This window comes from Miscanthus floridulus, chromosome 17, assembly GCF_019320115.1.
Source record: "Miscanthus floridulus cultivar M001 chromosome 17, ASM1932011v1, whole genome shotgun sequence".
In the NCBI taxonomy this organism is placed as follows: domain Eukaryota; kingdom Viridiplantae; phylum Streptophyta; class Magnoliopsida; order Poales; family Poaceae; genus Miscanthus; species Miscanthus floridulus.
Window position 1 is genome coordinate 35,204,484 of NC_089596.1, and position 12,624 is coordinate 35,217,107.

The window sequence follows — 12,624 nt, forward strand, 5'->3', positions numbered from 1 at the left end:
AGACCAAGTCTCTTTCGAAGAATTGCTTAATCTTGACCTTTTTATTATAATATTTTGCAACCCTTAGTTTATTGGCTTCAATATTCTCAAGAGCACGTAGTCGAAGGCAACTCAAGTCTTCCAAATTGTATATCATAAGATTCTTGTAAACCTCAGCTAACAAATCATTCTATAGTGTAACACACCTTGATCCAGTCTGAACTTCCCAAGGAAGAACGGCATTATGGTCATACACAAGTTCATAAGGTAATGTTTTAATTGATCCATGGCAGGCCATCCTATATGCCCATAGTGCTTCATTTAGCGTCGAATGCCACTTCCTTGGTTGTTCCTCGATCTTTTTCTTGATCAGCTTAATCATAATCTGGTTGGACGCCTCTGCTTGACCATTAGCCTGGGCATAGTAAGGGGAGGAATTCAATAGATTAATCCCCATACTGGTAGCAAAATCCTTGAACTCTTCTGATGTGAACATTGTCCCTTGATTGGTAGTTATAGTGTGAGGAATCCCAAAACGATACACAATGTGTTCCCTGACAAAATCAATCATATTCTTTGAGGTTACCGTTTTCAAAGGAATTGCCTCAACCCATTTAGTGAAGTAGTCTGTTGCTACCAATATGAACTTATGTCCTTTGCTTGAAGGCGTAAAAATCTGGCCAATTAAATCAATTCCCCAACCCGAAACAACCATGGTTTGATTATTGGATTCATGGCCGATGCAGGTGATCTCTGAACATTACCAAAGCGTTGACAGTCCTAACACCCCTTTTAATATTCAAAACAATCTTCCAGTATCGTTGGCCAGAAATATCTAGTTCTACGAATAATCCATTTCATCTTATAAGCCGATTGATGAGCTCCACATATCCCTTTATGCACCTCACCCATCAACACCTTAGCTTCTTCTTGGTTTAAGCACTTGAGCAATACCCCATTGACCGTTTTATAATATAACTGATCATCTAACAAAATATACTTAGTCGATTTATACCTTAGCTTCCTGGTAACTTTTCGAGACGGATCTCTAAGGTAAGCGGCTATTTCAACTCTCCAATCATCACTTGATGTTTCACTACTCAAGACTTCTTGAAACACTCGATATCCTGATGCACTTTGAGCTAGATGGTTAGTGTCTTGGTTTTGTGCTCTCGGAATATGTTGGAAAGAGATATGAAGAAATCCCTTGAGTAACTTTTGGCACTCATCGTAGTATCCTTTCAAAGTTTCTTCTTTGCACTCATATAAGCCAATCAATTGATTAATAATTAACTACGAATCTCCAAATACTTCAATTGTTTTGGCCTTTACTTCATGAAGAAGTTGCAGTCCCTTGAGAATAGCTTCGTATTCCACTTGATTGTTTGTAATCATTGGCTCAGTTGGAAGAGCGAACTCAAAACTTGCCCCTCGAGGTGAAATAATAACAATACCAATGCCACCACCCTGCTGCATGATGACCCATCAAAGAACAGCATCCACGGCATCGGCTCTACATAACTAATGCTTTGCTTGTGATGTTGGGTGATAAAATCGACCATTACTTGTCCTTTGACTGCTTTAGCCAATTTGTACTTCAAGTCGAATTCCGATAACGCAAGAATCCACTTTCCCACTCTTCCATTCAGTATTAGCATTGATAACATGTGCTTAACCACATCATCCTTGGAAACAACTACACACTCGGCTGATAATAAGTAGTGTTGTAATTTAGTGCAAGAGAAATATAGACATAAGCATAATTTTTCGGTGGGAGAATATCTCGTTTTTAGATCCAGTAGTCTTCTACTTAGATAGAAAACAACTCTCTCTTTTTCTTCAAATTCTTGCATTAGGGCCGATCCAATTGTCTTGTCATCAGCCGATATGTACAACTTAAATAGCTTACCTTGCTGAGGAGGGACCAGCATAGGTGGACGCTTCATATATTCTTCTATTTCTTCAAACGCTTTTTGTTGTATATTACCCCACTTGAATTCTTGATCATTCTTCAACTTCAACAAGGGAGAAAACGGTAGGATCCTCTCCGACAAATTTGAAATAAATCTTCTGATGAAATTAATCTTACCAAGTAGAGATTGCAACTCTGTTTTGGTAGTTGGGGGAACTGCTTCATCAATGGCTTTTGCGCTTTTCTGACCAACTTCGATTCCCCTCTCATGGACCATGAATCCTAAAAATTGTTCGGCTGACACTCCAAAAGCACACTTATTAGGATTTATCTTCAAACCATGCTTCCTCGTGTATTCTAGAGTCACACAAATTAGCCAGGTGTTCTTTGTATCCTTTGGATTTTATTATCACATCATCGATGTAGATTTTTCAACAATCCTACCGATCAACTTATGGAAAATGTAATTCATCACCCTTTGATAAGTCGCACCGGCATTCTTTAGTCCAAAGGTCATTACAACCCACTCGAATAGACTGATTATGTCGGGGCACCTGAAAGCGGTCTTTGCTATGTCTTCTTCAGCCATGAAAATTTGGTTGTATCCTGCATTACCATCCATGAAGCTAATAACCTTATGCCCAGCTGCTGCATCTACTAACATATTAGCTATCGGCATTGGATAACCGTCCATAGGTGTGGTTTTATTTAGATCCCTAAAATCAATGCAAACTCTCAATTTTCCATTCTTCTTGTATATAGGGACAACATTCGATATCCACTCTGCATATCGGCATGGTCGGATAAATTTTGCTTCCAATAACCTTTCAGTCTCCTTTATGATATCATCAAGCACGTTCGGGTTGAATCTCCTCGGAGCTTGTTTAAACGGCCGATATCTAGGTTTGATTGGCAGCCGATGTTCAACAATTGATCAATCTAAATCAGGCATCTCATAGTATTCCCAAGCAAAGCAATCTTTAAATTCCTTTAATAAGTCAATTAATTCCCGCTTATACTCCAGATCCAACTTAGCACTCACGTACATCGGCCTAGGTCTATCTCCAGGACCAATATCTACTTCTTCTAATTCATCAGCCGATGTGAAGCCATGTCCTAGTTTCCCGTTTGTACCATCTATTGGATTATCCATTAATACAAATTTTCAAAGCCGACTGCTTGGATCGGTTGTTGGTTTTCACCATTGACTCTAAACTCTGATGGCAATAGAAAAACCATTTGGATATTAGCCGATGGTTGCTTTCTATAGGTTATTTGCTTGATACGCCACACTTGAGTTTTACCGGATGCCTGGGCCTATTCCATCTCTTTATTCCTTAGGCATTGCACCCTTCTCTTCTAGTTTCTTGTTAAACCACCTGGGCACCACTGGCTTTCCTGCCACACATATCTTCTTTCAGTGCCTTCTTCTTCATGATCAGCCCAGTCCTGATCAATGACTCTTTTTCTAAGACGATCATGAACACTTTTATTTTTTAAGCGCCAATCCATGTTATTATGATGATATGCATCTTGAGCATGGATAGACCGGTGGTTGGTTTGAGACTGCCTATACTCCTGATATTGATTGCTGCATTCTAGACAGTCATGTCTGGTAGGCAATTTTAAACCTTCATTCCAGCAATGTCTGAAGAAAGGACAATTCCAATGTAATTCGGCTTGCTCCCTTTCATACCTCTCTTGTTTCAGTTGATGCTGGTACGCTTGATCTTTTAATCAACGTTGATAATCCTTTTCCTTCTGCCGCTGCGACTTATTCAACAGAATCCGAGATGTGACCCGTGGCTTCGTCGTCTCTGCTCTTAACATCTTCCCCTACTCGTATCGGCTCTTTTGCTCGGCACGATGTCTCCTAATTTCTCTATACTCGTCAGCCGATATTTGCATCTTGGGATCGACTGTTCCAGCTTCTTTTGATTTGGTTGATGTTAGGACCTTAGTTTTTCCTTTGAATAGCCCAGCATTAACCATGTGTTTGATCTCCTGGGAAAGGATTATCATCAACTTTCATTTTCCGAGGCGTATCAAATTTGAGCCTCCCCTGCTGAATAGCTCTCTGTATATGCTGCCTAAAGATTCTGCATTTATTAGTGGAATGAGAAGTAGCATTATAAAACTTGCAAAACTTCTTATTCTTCAACTGATCAGGGGGCAACATGACATGACCATCGGGCAACTTGATCTGCCTTTTCTCTAGCAAGAAATCGAAGAGTTTATCTGATTTGGTGACATCAAAGTCATAGCTCTCCTCGACTCCTCTTCCCCAAGGATTTGGCACCATCACTGTCTTCTTGCCCCAATTCCATTCAGCTGCAGCAACCTCTTCTTCTTCATCTTCATAGCCATCATCGACTGAGTATGGATCATAAGCTTCAGCTACTGAGGTACTCTTCTAGAACCGGGTATCTCTGTGCATACTCTGAAATTGGCTATTAAGCGCTGCTACTCGTTGAGCCAATTGTTCCAAGTTGTCAAATTCTTGTCCCAGCAGCTTTTCTTTCCACATCGGTAGCATTCCTTGAATAGCCAAAGCAGCTAGTTGATCATCGGCCATGTTTAAGGAGAAGCACAAGTTCTTGGTCTCTCGAAACCTCTGAAGAAATTTAGTGCTCGATTCATTAGTCTTCTATCTTATGGTTGTCAGATCGGTAATCTTCTTTTCTCTAGTCCTAGTATAAAAATATGTATGAAACTTCTTCTCTAGGTCAGCCCAATTGGCAATGGAATTGACTGGCAATGATGAAAACCAAGTGAAGGCTGGCCCTGATAAGGACAAAGAGAATAAATGAACTTGATGGGCATCTTCAATTGATGCTTCGCCCAATTGTGTAAGATACCGACTGACATGTTCTATCGTGCTTGTACTATCTTGGCCAGTGAATTTAGCAAATTCTGGGAGCCTATAATTTGTTGGAAGAGCGATAAAATCATACCATTCTGGATATGGGCATTTGTACGAAAAGGTCAGCCCTTTTGGCTTCAGACCGAACTGATTCTTCATCATCTCAGTCACCCTCAGCAATAACTCATCAGCTTGCGGATTTGGATTCCTCTGTACCTACTGACCCATCTGTGAATTGAAATCATGCGTGCCTTGATATCCTGGATTTGGCATCATGTGGAGGGTGTTATAATCTATGCCATAGTGATACCCTTGTGGAATCTCAATCTGCTGAGTCCTTTGCTGGCTTGCTGCTTGAAGTCTCTGGTTATAGATATAAGGATCTATATCTCTACAGATCCTTTGAACCGACGGTGCTATTTTTTGAGCCAACGACGGTATGTGGCCTGATGTGCCAAAATTGATCACCTGGTTATGACTTTGCCCCGTCGGCTGTTGCACATACTGTACTGGTGGTCCAGGATGGTACTGTGTTCAATTTGCAGTAGTTCCTTGAGTTTGTTTAGATGAACCTTGAACTGTCTGGACATCACCACTACCAGTCGGTGCTGCTTCTTGATGGCTGGTACCGACTAGATTGCTCCCCTGGGCTGACGGATCTGGAATGTTGTAATAAGCCGGTCCGCCTTGACCAACTAGAAATCCATGAATCGCCTCTTTCAAGGCGTTATGGAATACGTCCATGAAAGCTTCGTTATGGCTCGACATGGCATCACGAATAGATTTGACCACAACCTCTTTAAAGAAACGCTTGTCTTCAGCTTCATTTGTGTCTGTCCGCCTATATAACAGAACTCTTGGTAGTGAAAATTTCTGAACAATTGTGTTGTCACGTGTTTTGGTGTAGGACAACAAATATTTCTTCTGAAACTCTTCTATAGCTTTGCTGATGATACCCTTATCCCCATCAGGTAGATCTTCATAATGTAGCATAATGATGTCGTCGTTGTTATGAACCGCCATGACGATTGTGGTGTCCCACTGGGCATGCCAGAAACGTGTGTCGACATAGAATTTTCATCCCGTGCCGAGGACACACGTAGCAAGCCAGAAGGGTTCGCTCGATGGAGCAGATCCGCCTAGCTTCAGCGCAGGGGTGGTCGATCCTACGCGATCCTCCTAAGACGTGCCAGTCAATTTGACCCTGCAATTGACAAGGAGAGAAAGTTCATCAGTAATTAAGGGTGGAACTTGCCGGTGTTGCTAGACAGTCCCAAAAGTGCGGCTATGAGAGCCGATATGAAAGGAGATCGACTAAATAGTCGATTCCAATATATTCATGAGAATAAATCAATTAGAGCTCATGGGGTTGTGTAAGAAGAATCGGTTATCATTCAGGATAAATATCATTAATCGAACAGATATTAATCAAAGGCAATAAGATGTCAACAATGATCAGTTTATGCTGAGCCAATGATTATAATTAACCGAACCACTTTTATATAAAGAAACAATTCAACACCACTTAACCGTTTAATAAAGATAAATCTAATGAACATGTTAGATCTCATCTATCATCATGACCAGTGGGGCATGAGGCAGAATCATGCAGGCCATAGAAATAATAATAGACTCAACGACTCTAACTTATTACTAATATCAGTGAGGCATGGGGCAGAATCATGCAGGCCATAATACAATAATAAGATCATGGGGCTAACATATCTTTCAACCTATCTTTACTTCAACGGTCTTGTGATGCGAACTATTCGTGAAAGCGCTCGATATCGGCTAAAAGAGTCGATTCAGGCATAACACACAGTTAAAGTCATGCCTTATTAGGAATAGATCTACTAAATATCGATGCCCACTCCATGGTGCTAACAGTGGGGTGTGAGGCAAAATCACACAGGCCGTGATAACGGGCCGTGGAACGGTTCTCTCTAGCCAATAAAGATCGACATAAGAGTTTCCTCTATCCCATCAAGACTTTGGATGTGCTCTATGCAAGGGAACCCAATTGTGGATGAGTTCCCGGATGTGTTCACTGATGATTTGCTAGGTATATATGATACGCGATCGCGACATTGAGTTTATTATTGAGCTTTTATCTGGAACTACACCTATTGCTAAGAAGCCATATAGAATGGGGGTAAATGAGAATTAGAGGAACTTAAGAAACAATTGAAGGAGCTGCAGGAGAAAGGTTTCATACGCCCCAACTCATCTCCATGGGGGGCACATGTGATCTTTGTTGATAAGAAGGATGGTACTCAACGGATGGGTAACAGATGGCAATGATTATGATGAGTTTCCTGAGGACTACTAGACTTGTGGTCAACTAGTTGACATCCCTGTGATGGAGCTACCACGATAGTTATCTATATTTTCCGCTATGCTTATTATGTAAAGACTAAGTGATCATATTATTCGTGATGTAATAAACACCTGTGATGGTACCTTTTGTAATTTATCAGCTTATATGTGTGACTGATCTCTCGGCGCATATAAGATTATGCATTCAATTTTATCCTTAAAATTGGGTGTGACATTTCCTTCTCGTTGGAGGCTATCCCCTACATGTCTGAATGCAAGTAATCCTATATCCTTGCTACACATTTTTTGTCAGCCCTGCCCTGATGGCACTCCTTGCCAGATCCGTCGGCGCGCCGCTGCCACTGCTAAGATTTGGACCGCCGCCGTCGAGCCCGTTGTGGCCATCCACCATCGTATCTGACTGCCTACGAGAGAGAGGGTGTGAGAGATACTGAGAGAAGAGAAAGGGTGAGAGAGATACCACCGCGAGCCCCCGGCCACAATACAAAAAATATGCAATATAGGTTCACAAAAAAAATGTAATATAGGGGATTATGGTTGCTCCAATAGATTACTCATCCTATCCCCAATTTAAGTAGTTATGATCCTAGTTATGATCACAGAAACTATCATGGGTTTTGAGTTGGTACTGCTAAGAGCTCTTAGCACGCTAGTTAATTGTCACAGAAACTATCATGATTTGTGAGTTGGTACAGCTAAGAGGTCTGTTTGAGGATGAAGTGGTAAAACATTATTAATGTCTTGGTGAAGGGGGCCACTCCCTCCATCTACGAATGGTGTTTTGGTTTGTGCAATTATCTCATGATTCAAGAGGCGGTACATCATGAGTTCCTCCTATGAATTTTGGTAGAATTAACCCATTCCTCATACATATATTAATTATTAGCTTATGAAGAATGAGGGTGGTGATGGATGAACCCATTTCATTCCACAGACTAAACAAAAAAGTGAGGAGTTTGTAGAAGATAGACCACCTTATTTCTCCAAACACGCCCAAATAGTATCATTCTCACCTTCCAAAAAGTTAAATAGTTTGAACCTTGACCAAATATACATAAGAGAATATTAATATTTATAGTGAATAATTAATATTATTAGATTAATTGTTGGATATATATTTTTATGAAAAACTTATTTGAAGATATAAATGTTGCTAATATTTTTCTATAAATCGAACTTAAAGAAATTTCACCAATGAAACCGTACACCATCTTTTTTTTACCTAAATCAGCTTGTGTGGTGGTTTCGCAGGCTTAGCATAAGCAAATGGGTGACACAAGCGTAAGCTCTCGTCCAAGCGCACATTGCAGCAAAGAAAAGTATAGGCTTGCTGGCGGACCTAAGATTTTCAACATACGGTATGCCCAGCAAAAATATTTCACTCTCCGACAAATTTGAAATAAATCTTCTGATGAAATTAATCTTACCAAGTAGAGATTGCAACTCTGTTTTGGTAGTTGGGGGAACTGCTTCATCAATGGCTTTTGCGCTTTTCTGACCAACTTCGATTCCCCTCTCATGGACCATGAATCCTAAAAATTGTTCGGCTGACACTCCAAAAGCACACTTATTAGGATTTATCTTCAAACCATGCTTCCTCGTGTATTCTAGAGTCACACAAATTAGCCAGGTGTTCTTTGTATCCTTTGGATTTTATTATCACATCATCGATGTAGATTTTTCAACAATCCTACCGATCAACTTATGGAAAATGTAATTCATCACCCTTTGATAAGTCGCACCGGCATTCTTTAGTCCAAAGGTCATTACAACCCACTCGAATAGACTGATTATGTCGGGGCACCTGAAAGCGGTCTTTGCTATGTCTTCTTCAGCCATGAAAATTTGGTTGTATCCTGCATTACCATCCATGAAGCTAATAACCTTATGCCCAGCTGCTGCATCTACTAACATATTAGCTATCGGCATTGGATAACCGTCCATAGGTGTGGTTTTATTTAGATCCCTAAAATCAATGCAAACTCTCAATTTTCCATTCTTCTTGTATATAGGGACAACATTCGATATCCACTCTGCATATCGGCATGGTCGGATAAATTTTGCTTCCAATAACCTTTCAGTCTCCTTTATGATATCATCAAGCACGTTCGGGTTGAATCTCCTCGGAGCTTGTTTAAACGGCCGATATCTAGGTTTGATTGGCAGCCGATGTTCAACAATTGATCAATCTAAATCAGGCATCTCATAGTATTCCCAAGCAAAGCAATCTTTAAATTCCTTTAATAAGTCAATTAATTCCCGCTTATACTCCAGATCCAACTTAGCACTCACGTACATCGGCCTAGGTCTATCTCCAGGACCAATATCTACTTCTTCTAATTCATCAGCCGATGTGAAGCCATGTCCTAGTTTCCCGTTTGTACCATCTATTGGATTATCCATTAATACAAATTTTCAAAGCCGACTGCTTGGATCGGTTGTTGGTTTTCACCATTGACTCTAAACTCTGATGGCAATAGAAAAACCATTTGGATATTAGCCGATGGTTGCTTTCTATAGGTTATTTGCTTGATACGCCACACTTGAGTTTTACCGGATGCCTGGGCCTATTCCATCTCTTTATTCCTTAGGCATTGCACCCTTCTCTTCTAGTTTCTTGTTAAACCACCTGGGCACCACTGGCTTTCCTGCCACACATATCTTCTTTCAGTGCCTTCTTCTTCATGATCAGCCCAGTCCTGATCAATGACTCTTTTTCTAAGACGATCATGAACACTTTTATTTTTTAAGCGCCAATCCATGTTATTATGATGATATGCATCTTGAGCATGGATAGACCGGTGGTTGGTTTGAGACTGCCTATACTCCTGATATTGATTGCTGCATTCTAGACAGTCATGTCTGGTAGGCAATTTTAAACCTTCATTCCAGCAATGTCTGAAGAAAGGACAATTCCAATGTAATTCGGCTTGCTCCCTTTCATACCTCTCTTGTTTCAGTTGATGCTGGTACGCTTGATCTTTTAATCAACGTTGATAATCCTTTTCCTTCTGCCGCTGCGACTTATTCAACAGAATCCGAGATGTGACCCGTGGCTTCGTCGTCTCTGCTCTTAACATCTTCCCCTACTCGTATCGGCTCTTTTGCTCGGCACGATGTCTCCTAATTTCTCTATACTCGTCAGCCGATATTTGCATCTTGGGATCGACTGTTCCAGCTTCTTTTGATTTGGTTGATGTTAGGACCTTAGTTTTTCCTTTGAATAGCCCAGCATTAACCATGTGTTTGATCTCCTGGGAAAGGATTATCATCAACTTTCATTTTCCGAGGCGTATCAAATTTGAGCCTCCCCTGCTGAATAGCTCTCTGTATATGCTGCCTAAAGATTCTGCATTTATTAGTGGAATGAGAAGTAGCATTATAAAACTTGCAAAACTTCTTATTCTTCAACTGATCAGGGGGCAACATGACATGACCATCGGGCAACTTGATCTGCCTTTTCTCTAGCAAGAAATCGAAGAGTTTATCTGATTTGGTGACATCAAAGTCATAGCTCTCCTCGACTCCTCTTCCCCAAGGATTTGGCACCATCACTGTCTTCTTGCCCCAATTCCATTCAGCTGCAGCAACCTCTTCTTCTTCATCTTCATAGCCATCATCGACTGAGTATGGATCATAAGCTTCAGCTACTGAGGTACTCTTCTAGAACCGGGTATCTCTGTGCATACTCTGAAATTGGCTATTAAGCGCTGCTACTCGTTGAGCCAATTGTTCCAAGTTGTCAAATTCTTGTCCCAGCAGCTTTTCTTTCCACATCGGTAGCATTCCTTGAATAGCCAAAGCAGCTAGTTGATCATCGGCCATGTTTAAGGAGAAGCACAAGTTCTTGGTCTCTCGAAACCTCTGAAGAAATTTAGTGCTCGATTCATTAGTCTTCTATCTTATGGTTGTCAGATCGGTAATCTTCTTTTCTCTAGTCCTAGTATAAAAATATGTATGAAACTTCTTCTCTAGGTCAGCCCAATTGGCAATGGAATTGACTGGCAATGATGAAAACCAAGTGAAGGCTGGCCCTGATAAGGACAAAGAGAATAAATGAACTTGATGGGCATCTTCAATTGATGCTTCGCCCAATTGTGTAAGATACCGACTGACATGTTCTATCGTGCTTGTACTATCTTGGCCAGTGAATTTAGCAAATTCTGGGAGCCTATAATTTGTTGGAAGAGCGATAAAATCATACCATTCTGGATATGGGCATTTGTACGAAAAGGTCAGCCCTTTTGGCTTCAGACCGAACTGATTCTTCATCATCTCAGTCACCCTCAGCAATAACTCATCAGCTTGCGGATTTGGATTCCTCTGTACCTACTGACCCATCTGTGAATTGAAATCATGCGTGCCTTGATATCCTGGATTTGGCATCATGTGGAGGGTGTTATAATCTATGCCATAGTGATACCCTTGTGGAATCTCAATCTGCTGAGTCCTTTGCTGGCTTGCTGCTTGAAGTCTCTGGTTATAGATATAAGGATCTATATCTCTACAGATCCTTTGAACCGACGGTGCTATTTTTTGAGCCAACGACGGTATGTGGCCTGATGTGCCAAAATTGATCACCTGGTTATGACTTTGCCCCGTCGGCTGTTGCACATACTGTACTGGTGGTCCAGGATGGTACTGTGTTCAATTTGCAGTAGTTCCTTGAGTTTGTTTAGATGAACCTTGAACTGTCTGGACATCACCACTACCAGTCGGTGCTGCTTCTTGATGGCTGGTACCGACTAGATTGCTCCCCTGGGCTGACGGATCTGGAATGTTGTAATAAGCCGGTCCGCCTTGACCAACTAGAAATCCATGAATCGCCTCTTTCAAGGCGTTATGGAATACGTCCATGAAAGCTTCGTTATGGCTCGACATGGCATCACGAATAGATTTGACCACAACCTCTTTAAAGAAACGCTTGTCTTCAGCTTCATTTGTGTCTGTCCGCCTATATAACAGAACTCTTGGTAGTGAAAATTTCTGAACAATTGTGTTGTCACGTGTTTTGGTGTAGGACAACAAATATTTCTTCTGAAACTCTTCTATAGCTTTGCTGATGATACCCTTATCCCCATCAGGTAGATCTTCATAATGTAGCATAATGATGTCGTCGTTGTTATGAACCGCCATGACGATTGTGGTGTCCCACTGGGCATGCCAGAAACGTGTGTCGACATAGAATTTTCATCCCGTGCCGAGGACACACGTAGCAAGCCAGAAGGGTTCGCTCGATGGAGCAGATCCGCCTAGCTTCAGCGCAGGGGTGGTCGATCCTACGCGATCCTCCTAAGACGTGCCAGTCAATTTGACCCTGCAATTGACAAGGAGAGAAAGTTCATCAGTAATTAAGGGTGGAACTTGCCGGTGTTGCTAGACAGTCCCAAAAGTGCGGCTATGAGAGCCGATATGAAAGGAGATCGACTAAATAGTCGATTCCAATATATTCATGAGAATAAATCAATTAGAGCTCATGGGGTTGTGTAAGAAGAATCGGTTATCATTCAGGATAAATATCATTAATCGAACA